We start from the raw sequence: 15,295 nt of genomic DNA on the forward strand, positions 1-15,295 counted from the left end.
GAGCCTGTGCCTTGCCCCTGCTGGGCACACTCTCACCCTAGAACTTTGCGCGGCTGGCTCTTGGGTCAGCCCAGGTGGCCCCTCCTCCCAGAGCGTCCCTGACCACTTAAAGCAAAGCCACGCCCCCTCACTCCGTCTCCATCACTTCACCTGGTCTGCCTTGTCTAAAGTACCTGTCTGGGACAAATATCGTATGACATCACATATGTGGAATCTAAAAAATGACACAAATGAACTTATTTACAAAACAGAAACAGACTCACAGACTTCAAAAAAAAAATCTTGTGGTTACCAAAGGGGAAAAGTGGGGGTAAATTAGGAGTTTGGGATTGACATATACACACTACTATACATAAAATGGATAACATTTTATGTTATAACCAACATATAACCAGCATAACCAACAAGGACATGCTGAATAGCACAGGGAACTACACTCAGCATTCTGTAGTAACCACATAAGTTACACCTGAAACTCACACAACTTTGTAAATCAACTATCGTCCAATATAAAATAAAAATTAAACAAAAAAAATAAAGTACCTGTCTTGGGCCAATCAATCCCCGTTGCTCATCAGGTTAAGGGCATGGGGAACATAGGGGTCTGCTGTAGATTAAAGAGATTCACAGATGCAACCGTGGCTCTGGACCAGGACTGATTGGACAAATCCACTGTAAAGGTATTTGGGGAGACAAGGGGCAACTTTGAATATGGTCACGTGGGAGATGACATCAGGGCATTATTGTTCATTTGGGGAGTGTGACAGTGCTGTCGCTGTCATGCAGGAAAATGATCCTTTTCTTTTTAACTGACGTATAGTTGACATATTAAAATATCTGTATTCTCATACAAGGTACTTAGGAGTAATATGTCATCATGTTACTTTATTTTAAAAAATTGAGGGGGGTATATGTGTAAATATTTTATTTTACTTTCCAAATTGTGAAAGCAAGGACCAAGTCTCATGCCACTGGATTTCTTTCTTTCTTTTGTAAAATTTTATTTTATTGGAGTCTAGTTGATTGACAATGTTGTGTTAGTGTCAGGTGTACAGCAAAGTGATTCAGTTATACATGTACACATATTCATTCTTTTTTAGATTCTTTTCTCATAGGTCACCACAGAATATTGAGTAGAGTTCCCTGTGCTATACTGTAGGTCCTTGTTGGTTATCTATCTTATATATAGTAGTGTGTGTCTGTTCATCCCAGACTTCTGATTTATCCCTCCCCAACCATGTTTTCCCTTTGGTAACCGTAAGTTTGTTTTTGAGATCTGTAACTCCGTTTCTGTTTTTTAACTAAGTTCATTTTTTCCTTTTCTCTTTTTTTTTAAATTAGATTCCACATATGGGTAGTATCACTTGATATTTGTTTTTCCTTGTCTGTCTTATTTCACTTAGTATGATCATCTCTAGGTCCATCCATGTTGCTGCAAATGGCATTATTTCATTCTTTTGTATGGCTGAGTAATATTCCATTGTATATATGTAGCACATCTTCTTTATCCATGCATCTCTCAATGGACGTTTAGGTTGCTTCCATGTCTTGGCTATTGTAAATAGTGCTGCAGTGAACATTGGGGTGCGTGTATCTTTCCGGGTTATGGTTTTCTCAACTGGATTTCTTTCACAGCACCTAATACACAGTATCTTGCTCTTACCAGATACTCTGGAAACATTTATCGAACAAACGTCAAAACTTAGCTCCTTGGAAATCACTGCACTTGGAACTTTTTTGCATTAAGACAATGAAGGCTCCTGATTAACCAAATTATGTTTTCCAAGAAACGTAACACCTTAATTGATCCAGAAAAAGCAAGTCTACTTCTTACAAAATGCAGTAGGAATGAAATGAGGAGGTCTACTTTACTCTAAAATTACTTCAGCAAAGACCAAAAATAAGTGAAGCAATATGGCAAAATGCTAACAATCATTAAATTTAGGTGCTGTGTATGTGCTGCTCGTTGAACTATTTTCTTTTCTAAGCTTGAATTTTTTCACGACAAATGGAAAGAAATACTGCATAAGAGATATAAAAAAGTAGTTATTGTTATTGGACATCCCTGTATGTTTACTTTGAAAATCTTTGTTACCATTCAATACATACAAAATAATATCTGTAGCACACATGGAAGGCATAACCAGAGAATGAACAACCTTGAAAACCGTGCCAAAGAGGGGCGACATTCCTGATAATTTCCATTTCTGTCCGTGTTCCTTCCCCTCCTGTCCACTCGACCCCTCAGTCAGAGGTTGCCGGTGCCTGAGTTGCGTGTTTGCTATTCCTTTGCTTTAACTTTTAATTGAGGTGTAACTTACACGCAGTTAGTGGACTAACCCTAAGGATATGGATTCATCTTACAAATGTCTGCACTTGAGTAATCACTGCGCAGCTCGGGATGCAGCTCTTGCCCAGCCCCAGAAAGCTCTCAGGCACTCTTCTTCACCCCTGACAATAGAACCACTACCCTGGCCTCTTTCTCCATAGATTGGTGTTGCCTGTTCTTGAACATTATAAAAATGGATCATACAGGGACTTCCCTGGCGGTCCAGTGGTTGAGACCCTGAGCTTCCACTGCAGGGGGAGCGGGTTCAATCCCTGGTCGGGGAATTAAGATCCTGGGTGCCGCATGGTGTGGCCGGAAAAAAAAAAAAAAAGGATCATGCAGAGCTCAGTCTCTGTGTCTGGCTTCATTCAGGAAGAGGTATGTCCATAAGATTCACCTATGAGGTCACATCCTTCCCTTGCTTTTGCAAAACAATCTTAGCATATATATATAATATGTGTATGTATGTATTTGTATATTCATATATGTAGACATTGTGTTTTGTTTGTTTTTAAGCTTTATAAAACTGACATCTTAGTGTACAAAAAACACAACACAATAGCATAAGAAAACTGTTGGTGAAGGTAAATATATAGACAAATACAGAATATCACTGTAATGGTGGCGGTAAATCACTTTTAATTCGAGTTTAAAAGTTGCAAGACAAAAGTGTTAAACTATAACTAATAAATGTGTTAAAAAGTACACAGTATGAATAGATATAAATTGTGACGATACCGTAAAGTGTGTGTGTGTGGTGGGAGTGCAAATTAGTGCAGCCACTACTGAAAACGTTATGGTGGTTCCTTAAAAAACTGAAAATAAAACTACTGTATGATCCAGCAATTCCACTCCCAGATGTATACCCAAAGAAAACGTAAACATAAATTTGAAAAGATACATGCACCCCAATGTTCATAGCAGCATTATCTACAGTAGCCAAGATACAGAAGCCACCTAAATGTTTATCTAAAATAAATGGGTAAAGAACATGTAGTATACATATATAAAATGCAATATTACTCAGCCATAAAAAAGAATGAAATTTTGCTATTTGCAACACATGGAGGGACCTGGAAAGTATTATACTTAGTGAAATAGATAAAGACAAATACTGTATGTTATCATTTATATGTGGAATCGAAAAGATAAAACGAACCAGTGAATATAACAAAACAGGAACACGGTTACAGAGAACAGACTAATGGCTACCAGTGAGGAGAGGGAAGTAGGGAGGGGCGAGGTTGGGATGGGGGATTGAGAAGCACAAACTACGCCAAATGAAATAAAGACACTACATGGATATACTGTACAGCACAGGGAATATACTCAATATTTTATAACTTTAAACAGAGTATAATCTATAAAAATATTGAATCACTATGTTGTACACCTGAAACTAATATAATATTGTAAATCAACTATACTTCAATTAAAAAGAAATACGTGTGGGGGGAGGTAACTACAGGGCTTTTGTATGCAACTGAACATAAGTTGCTATCAGCTTAAAATTGGCTTTTATAACTATGATATTTTATGTAAGTCTCAAAGTAACCACACACACAAAATTACCTATAGGGTTACACAAAAGAGAAAGAGAAAGGAATCAAAGTATATCAATATTTTAAAAATCAACAAACCCAATAAAGGAAAAGAGGCCACAAGATGAACTGAAAGCCATAAACAGAATGCCAAGAGCAAAGCCTTCCCTACCAGTCATTATGTAAATGGATAAATGCAAATCCATAAATGCAAATGCATTAAACTAACTGAAAGTCACTGAATGGCTGAGTCCATAAAAAACCCAGAGCCAACTGCGTGCTGCCCGCTGTGTGCTGCTCCCTTTAGGTTTAAGGACACAGGCAGGCTGAAAGCAAAGGAATGGAAGAATATTCCAAGGGTCAGCCACACACCGTGTTGCTTCAGTGCTTCAGGGCTACGGGGACTTGGGCTTCCCTTGTCTCCGAGCTGTTTTACAACTCATTGTAAATGGCAGGTAACTGACAGACATGGGAATTCTTTCTTATCCACAGAGGTTCAGTTATCTTCCCTCCACCCCAGGGGGAAAAATACAGATTTTCCTCCATTTACATATGCACTTCAATACTCCTTATCTATAAAGGTGTCTTTTTCTTTTCTTTCTTTTCTTTTTGGCCGCAAATTTGGGCCGGCGGGATCTTAGCTCCCCGCCCCCCCACCCCACCCCGCCACCAGGGGCAGACGGAACCGTGCCCCCTGCAGTGGAAGCTCGAGGTGTCTTAACCACTGGACTCCAGGGAAGCCCCTCTTTATTTTGTTTTGAAGTATCTAACATCTGCCTGGGTCCCTCCTTGAGCAAAATCTTTAACACCTCTTCATTTTTATAGCTCTGAATCATGATTTTATAGCTCTGAATCATCATCTTCAACAATAGCATTTGTAGTCCTTTGCACCTTGCTGTTCTCACTAAACATTTTGTCACTGAGATCCGTTCTGTGTTGTTCAGCAGCAGCCCATTCTCCTCACGGCCGCCTTACACTGCCCTGTAAGATCTGTCCCAGAACCATGATCCGTTCTGATGATGGACACGTAGGTTGTTTCCAGATCTTTGCTGTTAGGAACAGGCTGCTACAAACACTTTCATTCATGTCTCCTACTGTCCCCTGCCAGAGTTTCTCTGGGGGACATACCTAGGGGTGGAATTGCAGAGTAACAAAGTATGCAGAGCTTCCACTTTACAAAATCATATGCCCATTTATGCTCCAGAGGGGTTGCAGAGGGCTACACACCCACCAGAGTCCCCTGACCCATGGGTCCTCCCTGCTAACACCAGCCCGTGACAGCACTCACTACTGGACAGTGTCCAGTTCAGAGAGCATCTCTTTGCTGCCTCAAATTGCGCTCTTCCAGCCTCTTTTGTGAAGTGGCTGCTCATATCCCAGCAGGTCGGCCCAGGGTGGAGGAGGGGCTGCCCCTGGGGCTCAAGTTCTCTGCCATCCCCCGTGCCTGGAACAGAACATGGAACGGAGTAGGTGCTCCACAAATAGTTCTGCGGTGAATGAACACGGGGGTGAGCGCCTACTGAATGCATATGCGTGCAGGCAACGCTGCCCAGGTAGGAGAGCAAAGCTGAGGGGCCTGGGCCACCAGGCATCTCTAGCTTGGGGTAGGGGCGGAAGTCAGTCCTACCCCCTCCCCATTCTTCTGCTTGCCCAGGGCGAGAGCCCACAGCTGTTCAATGGCCCCTTCGTGTGTGCTTTGGGTTAGGAGTTGGAAATCACATCTCCTGTTTAGCATTCCTTTGATGTGCCTCTTTTTTCTTCCTTCTCGCCTTCTCGCAAGCGTGCTCTCTCTCTCTCTTTTTTTCTTTGATGTGCATCTTAACTGTCTAGGGCCAGTATCTTGTTTTTCTGCATCCTGAATTCCCCTCAGGGTGCACCATAGGTGCAGCTGCAGCGGCTGTTGGCTTTGTGGCCGCAACATCCTTGTTTACTGAAAAGGCAGGCGACATTCTTTGTCCACAGACTGATGGGGGTGCAGACTATCCGCAGACTGATGGGGGTTTTAGGACCGCAAGAAATCAAACAAGCATGTGTACCAAATACCTAAACCAGGTTCCCCAAACCCTCTCAGAAGGGCACTCTCTTATCTCCTGCTAGTTCCCCTTCTTGATAAATGATAAACTTTGGTATAGGCTCCAAATCAATTTGCCTACTCCGTGGCTTTTGTAGGTAATTAGCTCAGGGTCCCCGCAGGTATCTGCTTGGCTCTGTGCTCCTGGCGACTCTCCCACTCCTCAACCCCTAGCCGCCACAGCTGGTGACCCCAAGGAAACAGTCCAGCCCAGCCACACTGCAGAGTCCACACCTGGGCATCCCTGGACTCACCTGGAACAGGTGGTGCTCAGCCTCCAGGACCTACCTGATGGGCTTCTGCAGGAACCCCTTTCCCCTCCCCAGACCAAGACAGGCCCCGGGTCTCAAATCCAGATGCCCTCAGGGACACGGCAGAGCCTCTGCAGGAGATGGAGGGTGCAGGACATTTGCACACGCGCCGGGCAAAGCCGTCACAGGCATTTATGCTCTTGAGCAGCGGACTGTCTGGGAAGCTGGTGGATTGGAACTCCTGAGATCCAGCCTAGAGCTCAGACCCAGTCAGCTCCCCTTCCCCGGGCACAGCTTCTGGGTCGCGGTTGTGTTGCAGGAAGGGGGACCCCTTCCAAGGCCCGAGAGTGGGCTCTTGTCAGACACGCGAACATGAATTGTCCGAGGAGACACACGGGCTGACGAAGCAGGAGACTTTGCTGGGAAGGGTCGCCTGGGCGGAGGGCAGCAGGGTGAGGGACCCCAGGAGAACGGCTCTGCCACGTGGCTCGCAGTCTCGGGTTTATGGTGATGGGGTTAGTTTCCGGGTCGTCTCTGGCCAATCACTCTGACTCAGGGTCCTTGCTGGTGACGCACACATCGCTCAGCCTGGATGGATTCCAGCGAGAAGGATTCTGGGAGGTTGGTAGGACATACGGACTGGCGTTTCCTCTCTCCTTTGGGCCTTTCCCGAATTCTTCCGGTTGGTGGTAGCTTGTGAGTTCCACGTTCCTTACCAGGACCTCCCGTTGTAAGGTAACTCATGCAAGGGGTTACTATTGGGTCTGGCCAGGGCGGGGGTGGGGCGGTGGTTTCGGTCAGTGGTTCCCCTAACAGCTGGGTGGAGGGGAGTGGGAAAGGATGGGGAGTTTTACTCTTCCAGACCTGACCCAGGCTGGGTGACAGAGCATCTGCACCCTGCAGTGCTCTCAGAAGCCCACTCGGGTTCCCCAGTAAAGCCTGTGTTAGCCTTCCGTGTCTACTCCCCGGAGGACTAAAACCGGGGCTCAGCGAACACACACGCCCACGTTCATAGCAGCGTTATTCACAGTTGCCAACCCTGATGTCCGTCCACGGATGGATGAATAAACCAATGTAGGCCGGCCGTACAAGAGAACATGATTCAGCCGTAAAGAGGAACGGAGCTCTGATTCACGCTACGACACGAACGAACCTTGGAAACATGTTACATTCAAGCAGCCAGCCGCAAAGTGACGACGATTGTATGGTTTCCTCCCAGATGAGCTTCCCGGAATAAGCAAATGCAGAGACTTAAAGGCGATTCGTGTTGGCTGAGGGCTGGTGAGGGGCTGGGGGTGACCGCTGGGGGGCACGGAGATTCCCTCTGGTGGATAAAAATGGTCGGGGGCTGGGTGCAGGGCAGGGTGGGCACCGGCAGTGTACTCAGTGTCACTAATGATAAATTTTGTGTCCTGTGTATTTTAGCATACAGTTGTTGAGAAAGGTATGAGCTGAAATAAAGTATGGATAAGTGAAAAAGAACGTCAAATCTACATTGTCAGAGGGCTTCCCTGGTGGCGCAGTGGTTGGGAGTCCACCTGCCGATGCAGGGGACACGGGTTCGTGCCCCGGTCCGGGAGGATCCCATGTGCCGCGGAGCGGCTGGGCCCGTGAGCCATGGCCGCTGGGCCTGCGCGTCCGGAGCCTGTGCTCCGCAACGGGAGAGGCCGCGGCAGTGGGAGGCCCGTGTACCGCAAAAAAAAAAAAAAAAAAAAAAAAAAAAAAAATCTACATTGTCAGAAACAATACAACAGTTTCAGTAGGGAGGCGAAATAACCTGAGGTGTGAGCTGCGGTGTGGCCAGCGCCCCTACAGTTGGGCATCTCATCCTACAGGGAGGGGCCTGGGCTCAGAAAGAAACAGACCCTTGAATTTCCGCCCAGCTCCTCCCCCAATGCCCGGCTGCCTGTTTCCTCCTGGAGGGCCACCTGGCCTTGGGACACCTGGCTCTGAGCGTTGCCTTCCTCGGGGACGGTCAGAGGTGCACGGGACTGAATGTGAGATGCGCCTCTGCCGGCCACCCTCTGCCCCTCCCGGCCACCTGCCGCCCCCTGCCTGCCAAATGCCCACGCCCAGAGCTGCCCCCTCTCCTCCTCCTTGTCCTTCGTTATAACCAACAACGTGGTAAGCGCAGCTGGACGCGCCTGGGCCCTGGCTTCAAACCCACCTATTGGAGCCGGGTGACCTGGGTCAGCCACCCTGACCTTTGGCCTCTTTCTGTCTCCCCGCCTCTCAAGCTGGCTCCCGCCTGAGGCCTTTGGCTGCTCCCTCTGCCTGGAACACCGCCCCCATGCCCTCCCATCACGGAGGTCTCACTCAAATGTCGCCTACTCCAAGAGGCCCTCCGGGACCGCCTGGTCTAAAGCACCCCAGGCCCACCTTCACCCCGGCCGCTGTGATCCCCACTTACAACCCTCCTCTTACTGATGGCGGCACTGACTTCTCTCTTCTGCCTCTGGAATGAGAGCTCATGACGTCTGCTGGCATCTTGGAGTCCCTGAGACCCCAGGAAAGGGGCCAGGTGTCCAGGGGCTACGGTGCCCTGGTGCAGCCTGGGACCTTCCTGGGGTCCCCGAGCCCAGGCACTGTTAACTCCACTCCTGGTTCACAGATCTCTTCCTCCGCTTCCCCTCCGTGGAGTCTGTGACCCCCTGTCTCTCCGGCTTAGTAATACTTCTGTGTTCAGTCAAATCTAAATGCCACTGATAGTAAGGCCCCCATTCCTTTACGAGCTGCTAGAAAGAACACAATGTTGTGGGTTGTACCTTTGTTTTTTTGGGCTGTGCCGCGCGGCACCTGGGCTCTTAGTTCCCTGACCAGGGATCGAACCCGTGCCCCTGCAGTGGAAGTGCAGAGTCTTAACCACTGCACCGCCAGGGAAGTCCCTGTGCTGTACTTTGACCCTCCATCAGTTTTAAGACACATCCTGATTTCACGTGAAAAACTGTTCATCGAGGACTCAGTGAAATTCGGTCATAACACTAGCAGGCTCTGGCATTGCACCTGTGCCCCGGCCGGTTCCTCTCCTCCGGGTGTGGTTGTTCGTTTAATCCGGCCCACCGGGCAGGTGCGCTTATCCCCAATTCACATATGAAGCAGCTGAGTAATTAGTCAGAGTCACACCGTCAAGGAGGAGAGCAGGCGTGAACGGGCGTCTGGCTGGGGGACCCACGCTCCCGACAGGCGCGCACTTGGCTCCCCAGCCCCCGGGCCGCTTGGGAGGTGGGAAAGGAAGCCTCGGAGGCCGCTAGTGACTTGCTTGGCACCGCAAGGCAATAACTCCAAGTGCTTCTAGATGGAGCCTGGGAGCAGGGGGCAGCTGGAGGCTGCGCTGGGGGCCAGGGCCCCCGGAAGGGCAGAGTCCAGGCCGGCAGGCCAGCGAGGCCACACGAGTCCAGGCAGAGGATTGCATCAGGGTCCACGCTGCTGTGGCCCGGGGCTACCTGGGGCCTCACTGGGGTGATGCAACCCTGGCCGGTGGCCACCTCCCTGGGCGGTGACTGTGATGAGGGTGGGCCCTGGGAGCTCCACATTCCATGACCCTCTGACGGTCCCCAGACAGCTCTCAGCCCAGGCTGCTCCGCGCAGACCCCTGGGGGCTCCGTCCTTGCCAGAACTCTCGCCCCTCGTTCACGGCGTGCGGTCACCACCCATTTTCCTTGCTGTTTACTCACCTTCCCCACAGCCTGCACCCACCTGGACTCCCGCCCCTGCAGAGCGTCCGACTTACATTTACCCGTTGGGTCCTGGGCGCGACTGCGAAATGGGTCTGACAGTAAGTGCCGCAGTGCCGTCTGTCTCGGGGGCCCGCCCGTGTCCTCTGTGGGCTCGGTCAGCACTTTGCGTCCTGTGCCCTGTGTCTCTGTGACAAGGGCTCTGCCGGGCAGGGAGTGGCCGCATTGTTTAGGAATCACTCATTCATGTCTCATGTGTTATCACTAAACAAAGGGCCGGGAGACCTGAGGCTGCGGAGCGGCGTCTGTCTGCTGAGTCTGCTCTGCGTCACGCTGCTTCTCGCGTCTTCACCTGGTGCTGATTCGAGGTCCTCGTGGTGCTCTCCGCAGTCGGCCAGGCGGCCTCTGCTGCACCAGCCCTGGGCCTCCCGATAGCTGACCGCAAGAGGCTTACCTCTCGCCTCTGAAACCAACACTGAACGGAGAGAGGTTCAAACACTACGGGCCCCAGGAGGGAGTCGTGACTGAGAGGCTCTGGGACTGGGGCTTGTTTCGGTCCCAGGGAGTCTACCCCCGAGTCAGGCGCTGCACTCCTGGTCTGGCCTAGAACGAGGGGCCAGTCATCCAGGTCCATCCCGGACAGTCCTGGTTTTCACCCAAATTGAGCGGCCGCCCTCCGAAAGGCCGCTTCCTGGGCCAGGAGGAAGAGGGAGTCCTGAGATGGCTCAGGGAGAAGAAGGCCTGGCCCAGCCGCCAGCATGGGGCCTGGGTCCACCTGCGGCATTTCTGTCATTCGTTTGTTCACTCAGCAAACATTTAGTAAGCCAGAACCACGGCGTTGAACAAAATAGGCCAAATCTTTACACTCTAGTGGAGAGGAAAGACAGCCGACAAAATACAAGCTGAGTATCTAAACTGACTATAGAGCGGGTCAGATGGTAGTGGGTACCATGGAGAATAAAGGAGGGAAGGGGTGTGGGTGCGTTTATGGGGAAGGAGGGCCGTTTGTGGTTCCAGGGAGGTGGTCAGAGAGGCGCTACTGCAAAGGTGACACTGGAGGCACCTGCGTGTGCAAAGGCCCTGAGGCAGGAGCTGTGGTCTGGGAGGGGCTGGGTCAGGGTGGCTGGAGCGAAGGCGGGAGGGGAGATGGAGGACAGGGACGAGGGGCCAGATCTAGGCCGTGGTAAGGACTGGCTTTGTGCCCTCACACTCACTCCCAAGGCCAGGGGATCCACGGGAGGGTTTGGAGACCAGAGGGATCTGGTCTGTGGTTGCCGTGTGGAGAACAGATGGGAGAGTGGCCAGTGCGGATGCCGAGGACAGTTAAGAGGCAGAGCGGATGGTGGCTTGCCTGGGGGTCAGAGGGGCTGATGAGCCGGGCGGGAGGTGACAGCAGGGTGCTGAGGTCTCTGCCTGAGCCAGGCGGTGGCCTGCTGTCCGCCTGCGGAGGAGCAGGTCTGGGGGGCTCAGGCCCTCGGTTCTCCCATGCGAACGGGAGCAGCGTGGCCAGCTGAGTTTTCCAAGAGGAGCAAAATCCTTGGATCTCACATGGTTTCTCAGACTGTGGACTGACACTTGGCACCCACTGAGAGGTGGGGTCTGTCCCCTTCCCTGGGGGCCGGCGGGCATGAGGCCAGCAGAAGTGACCTGTGGCTTCCGCTCAGCCTCCTGGGACTCCTGCCCTTGGCACTGGCCGCCGCCAGGTAAGGAAGCCCAGGCCAGGCGGGGGCTCCAGAGACAGCCAGCGTCACAGCCATGCGGGTGAGGAAGACGCGGCCCTGGTCACCACCTGGCTGCCAGCCCACGACAGCCCGGGTGAGAACCCAGAAACGGGGGAGGGCAGGTGGGAACGCTTGCCGCAGCCTCGAGCTGCCCAGTGCCCGGGGAGGCAGGGGAGCAGGCGGCTGTGCTGGGGTCCATCTGCTCTGGTTTCCTCTCGTTTCTCTGGACGCACTGGGGTCCTGTCACCCTTTGTCCACTCAGAGAGGGCAGGGGCTGCAGAGCCAGCAGGGGCCCAATGCCCAGCTGGGGTGGGAGGCCCACGGGCACACAGTCGCGAGGGACACTGGCCCAGCGCTGGCCTGGCCCCAGAGCCCTGGAGGAAAACCCGCTCACCGTCCTTGGGATTCCAACGAGGGGCACCCGCGCTGCTGTCCCATAATCACACCCCCTCCCCACCCAGGGAGGGCCACGGCAGCCTGTGAGGAGGACCCCCAGAGCAGGACCGTTACGGGTTCACTCCCAGCTCCCCCGCCCACCAAGAGCCCGAGCTTCAGCAAATCACTGCTCCTCTCCGAGCCGCAGTTTTCTCATCTGGAAAATGAAACTAAGCACATTCCGTCCCTCGTGTCTGTGAAGTGCAGAACAGTACCAGTAACTGTACCATCATGATTATTCTTTAGGGTGAGTCACCCAGAGCCTCCTAACCTCCCATAATCTGCTCCTAGGAAAGGTGGCAGGAGGGGATGAGGTGTGGCTGGAATCTGGGTCTGGCCTCGGTCCCATGCGAGGGACAGCTGCGGTGCTGGGGGCCCCTCTCCCTGTGTGTTACGGGCTGAATGTCTGTGTCCCCCCAAAGGTCGTATGTTGAAGCTCTAACCCCCGACGTGATGGTACTTGGAAATAAGACCTTGGGAGGTGATAAGCTGAGAGGAGGTCACGAGGACGGGGCCCTCATGGTGGGCTTAGTGTCCCTATAAGAAGAAGAGACCAGACTTGCCCTCTCTGCCATGTGAACACACGGCCAGAAGGTGCTGTCTGCAAGCCCGGAGCAGGCTCTCACCACGAACCCAATCTGCCATCACCGTGGTCTTGGACGTCCAGCCTCCAGGACTGTGAGAAATAAATAACTGCTGTTCAAGCCCGCACTGTGGCTTTTGTTATGACAGCCTGAGCCAAGACCAGAGCCTCAGTTTTCCCACCTGTAAAATGGGAGCTAGAACAGAGACCTTCTGGTCCCAGGGGTCCCCTGTGTAGATGCGTTTTGTATACTTGACACCCATGCACACAGGCATGAGTGTTTCCCTGCAAGGCCCAGTCATGCTGAGGTCAGCCAGCACCTGGGCCTCCACGGCTGACCTCGCCCAGGGTCTGTGCCCTCACCGGTGTGGTGTGGACCCTCTGACCTCCTCCTGAGGGATCTCTCTGGGTCTGTCACCATGGCTGCAGGCTCACCACAGCTTCTCCAAGTAGAGCCAGCACAGCTTGGGGTGAAAATAGAGACTTTTGACTGAAAACCCAAAATTTTACATGAAAGCTCCAGGTGTTTAAATACTCACCTAAAATTGAAAATTGTATGTGAGCATAACATCATTCTGCGACATTACTACCAGAGATGCAGAACCGGAATGGAACCATGGGGACACTTGAGGCCGCTGGCATTGAGGGACAGTCTACAGGACAGCCAGCCTGTGACCTTCACGAGGCCCAAGGTCATGGAGGTCAAGGGAAATCCAAGGCTCAGGGAGCATAAAACCTCAGGACAGCTGAGTGTGATGCTGGGTTGGGTCCTGTCAATAAACGATGTTGCTGGGACAAATGCAGAAACCAAGTGGGGTCTGATGTGTCCTATTAGTTCTTGATTTTACAGAGACTTGAGAGAAAGTCCTAGTTTGCAGGAAATATATAGAAAAGTGTCCGGGGTCATCAGTGTGCTCCCAAATAATTTAGGTAAGGAAAAAAAAAGTCTTGTACTCGACCTGCATCTCCTCTGTATATATGAGACTATTTCAGAATGTGAAAGCACGTGTATTTATAAAAAGATGGGCTCAAGCCGAGTGTTTCCATGGGTTTGTTCAGTGCCCAGACCCCTGGTTCGCAGCCCCTGGTGGGAGCAGCTCCTGCTGCCACTACTTTTACTGCTAATTTGTCCTTTAGGACTGAACACAGAGAGGCGCCACTTCTGTGTCTACTGTTTACTTCATGTGAGACAGAATTAGTGGGAACGTTTGATAAAATGGTCTTTGGCTTTAACACAAGAGTAAGACCACCACCCACCATGAGAGAGCCTGGGTTCTTGTAGACCCGGTCCACTGCCGGCTCTGACCCATGGGCTGTGTGCCCAGGGGACCTGGGGACCCTATCTGAGCTGTTTCCCCAAATACACGAGGGCCTAGGATTGCCCCCCCACCCCCCTGCAGGCTGCTGGAGAATGAAGTGGGACCCCGGGGGGGGGGGGCGTCCTTGATGAGCAGAGGTAGCCTGTTCCCCCAGGAGGCACCTTTAGTCCATCTGGTGTGGTAAGACGGGCAGATACCCTTCCTGGGCCCAGGGACCAGATGGCGGACACACGGATGTGGGACGTGGCCTGGCCTGGAGACTGCCTGCCTGGCCATGGCATCCACGCATCCCAGGATGGGCCCTGAGCCTGCCTCTGCTACCTGGGCATCAGGCAGGGGTGGAGGTGTGCAGCTGCGGGAGCCTGAGCTCTCTCCTGAATATGCGAACGTTTGGGCCTCACCCTAGAGCGGGGGTGGTGGTAACTCCCACGATGCAGGGAACGAGTGCCAGTGCCTTCCAGCAGCCTCCCACGCCCCACGTGGGCTGGCCTCGCGCTTCCCGCTCTCCTCCTGGAAAACCTCCAGGATGCAGGGGCTTCTGCTGGGCAGGCCCATTGCACCCCAGGACGTGTGCGCCTGCCCTGCCCCGGCCCCCCCGCGCCCCCGGCCGGCCTCTTCCCTCAGATCGCTGCACAACCAGCTCCTCCTCGCTGTTTCAGCTCATTCCCCGGCTCAGGCGGCCTTTCCGGAGCCCCCTGGAAAGCAGCTGTTCACAAACTTCCCCGTGTATCACACTCGCAGAAAGCGGGGGAGGGTAACACATGGCCGGCCCCACCCCCAGCCTTCTGATCAGCAGGCAGGGCCAGGCCCAAGAATCTGCATTTCTACCGGCTCTGGGTGATGTCGATGCTGCTGGCTGGGCACCCCGCCTGGAGAACCCCGGCTCTAAGGCGGCCCCTGCAGGGGCTCTTCGCACCCCCTTATGGCCTGATGCTCACATCACCTACTCTCCTCTTTCTAACCGACACCATTTTTGCTGCAGGTGTTCACCTGCCCCAGCCCCAGGGAGGGGTGCTGATTCCTCTAGACCAGAGGTTCTCAACCCAGGTGACCCTACCTTTGGGGCTATCTATGGCTGCGACAGGGACGGGCAAGGACCGTCCCACCCCCATGTCCACGCACCCCCAGGAGAAGCACTGATGAATCGCTCCCTGCCAGTGAGAGCGGGCAGGCAGCCAGGGCTTCTGGGAAAGGTCGCCCTCCCGGGTGAAGGGGGTACAGCTCCCACTCTTTGCCCCTCCGGGTGGTAGAGCGGTGGCTGCCATCCTGGCCTTGAAGCCAGAAGCAGAAGGAGCAATGGGACGGAGCCACCTCCCTGCACTTCCTGTTGGGAGGCCCTCAGGGGCATTCGGGGTGGCAGACAGCGTCCCA

Source organism: Delphinus delphis, chromosome 13 (assembly GCF_949987515.2).
Source record: "Delphinus delphis chromosome 13, mDelDel1.2, whole genome shotgun sequence".
Lineage (NCBI taxonomy): Eukaryota > Metazoa > Chordata > Mammalia > Artiodactyla > Delphinidae > Delphinus > Delphinus delphis.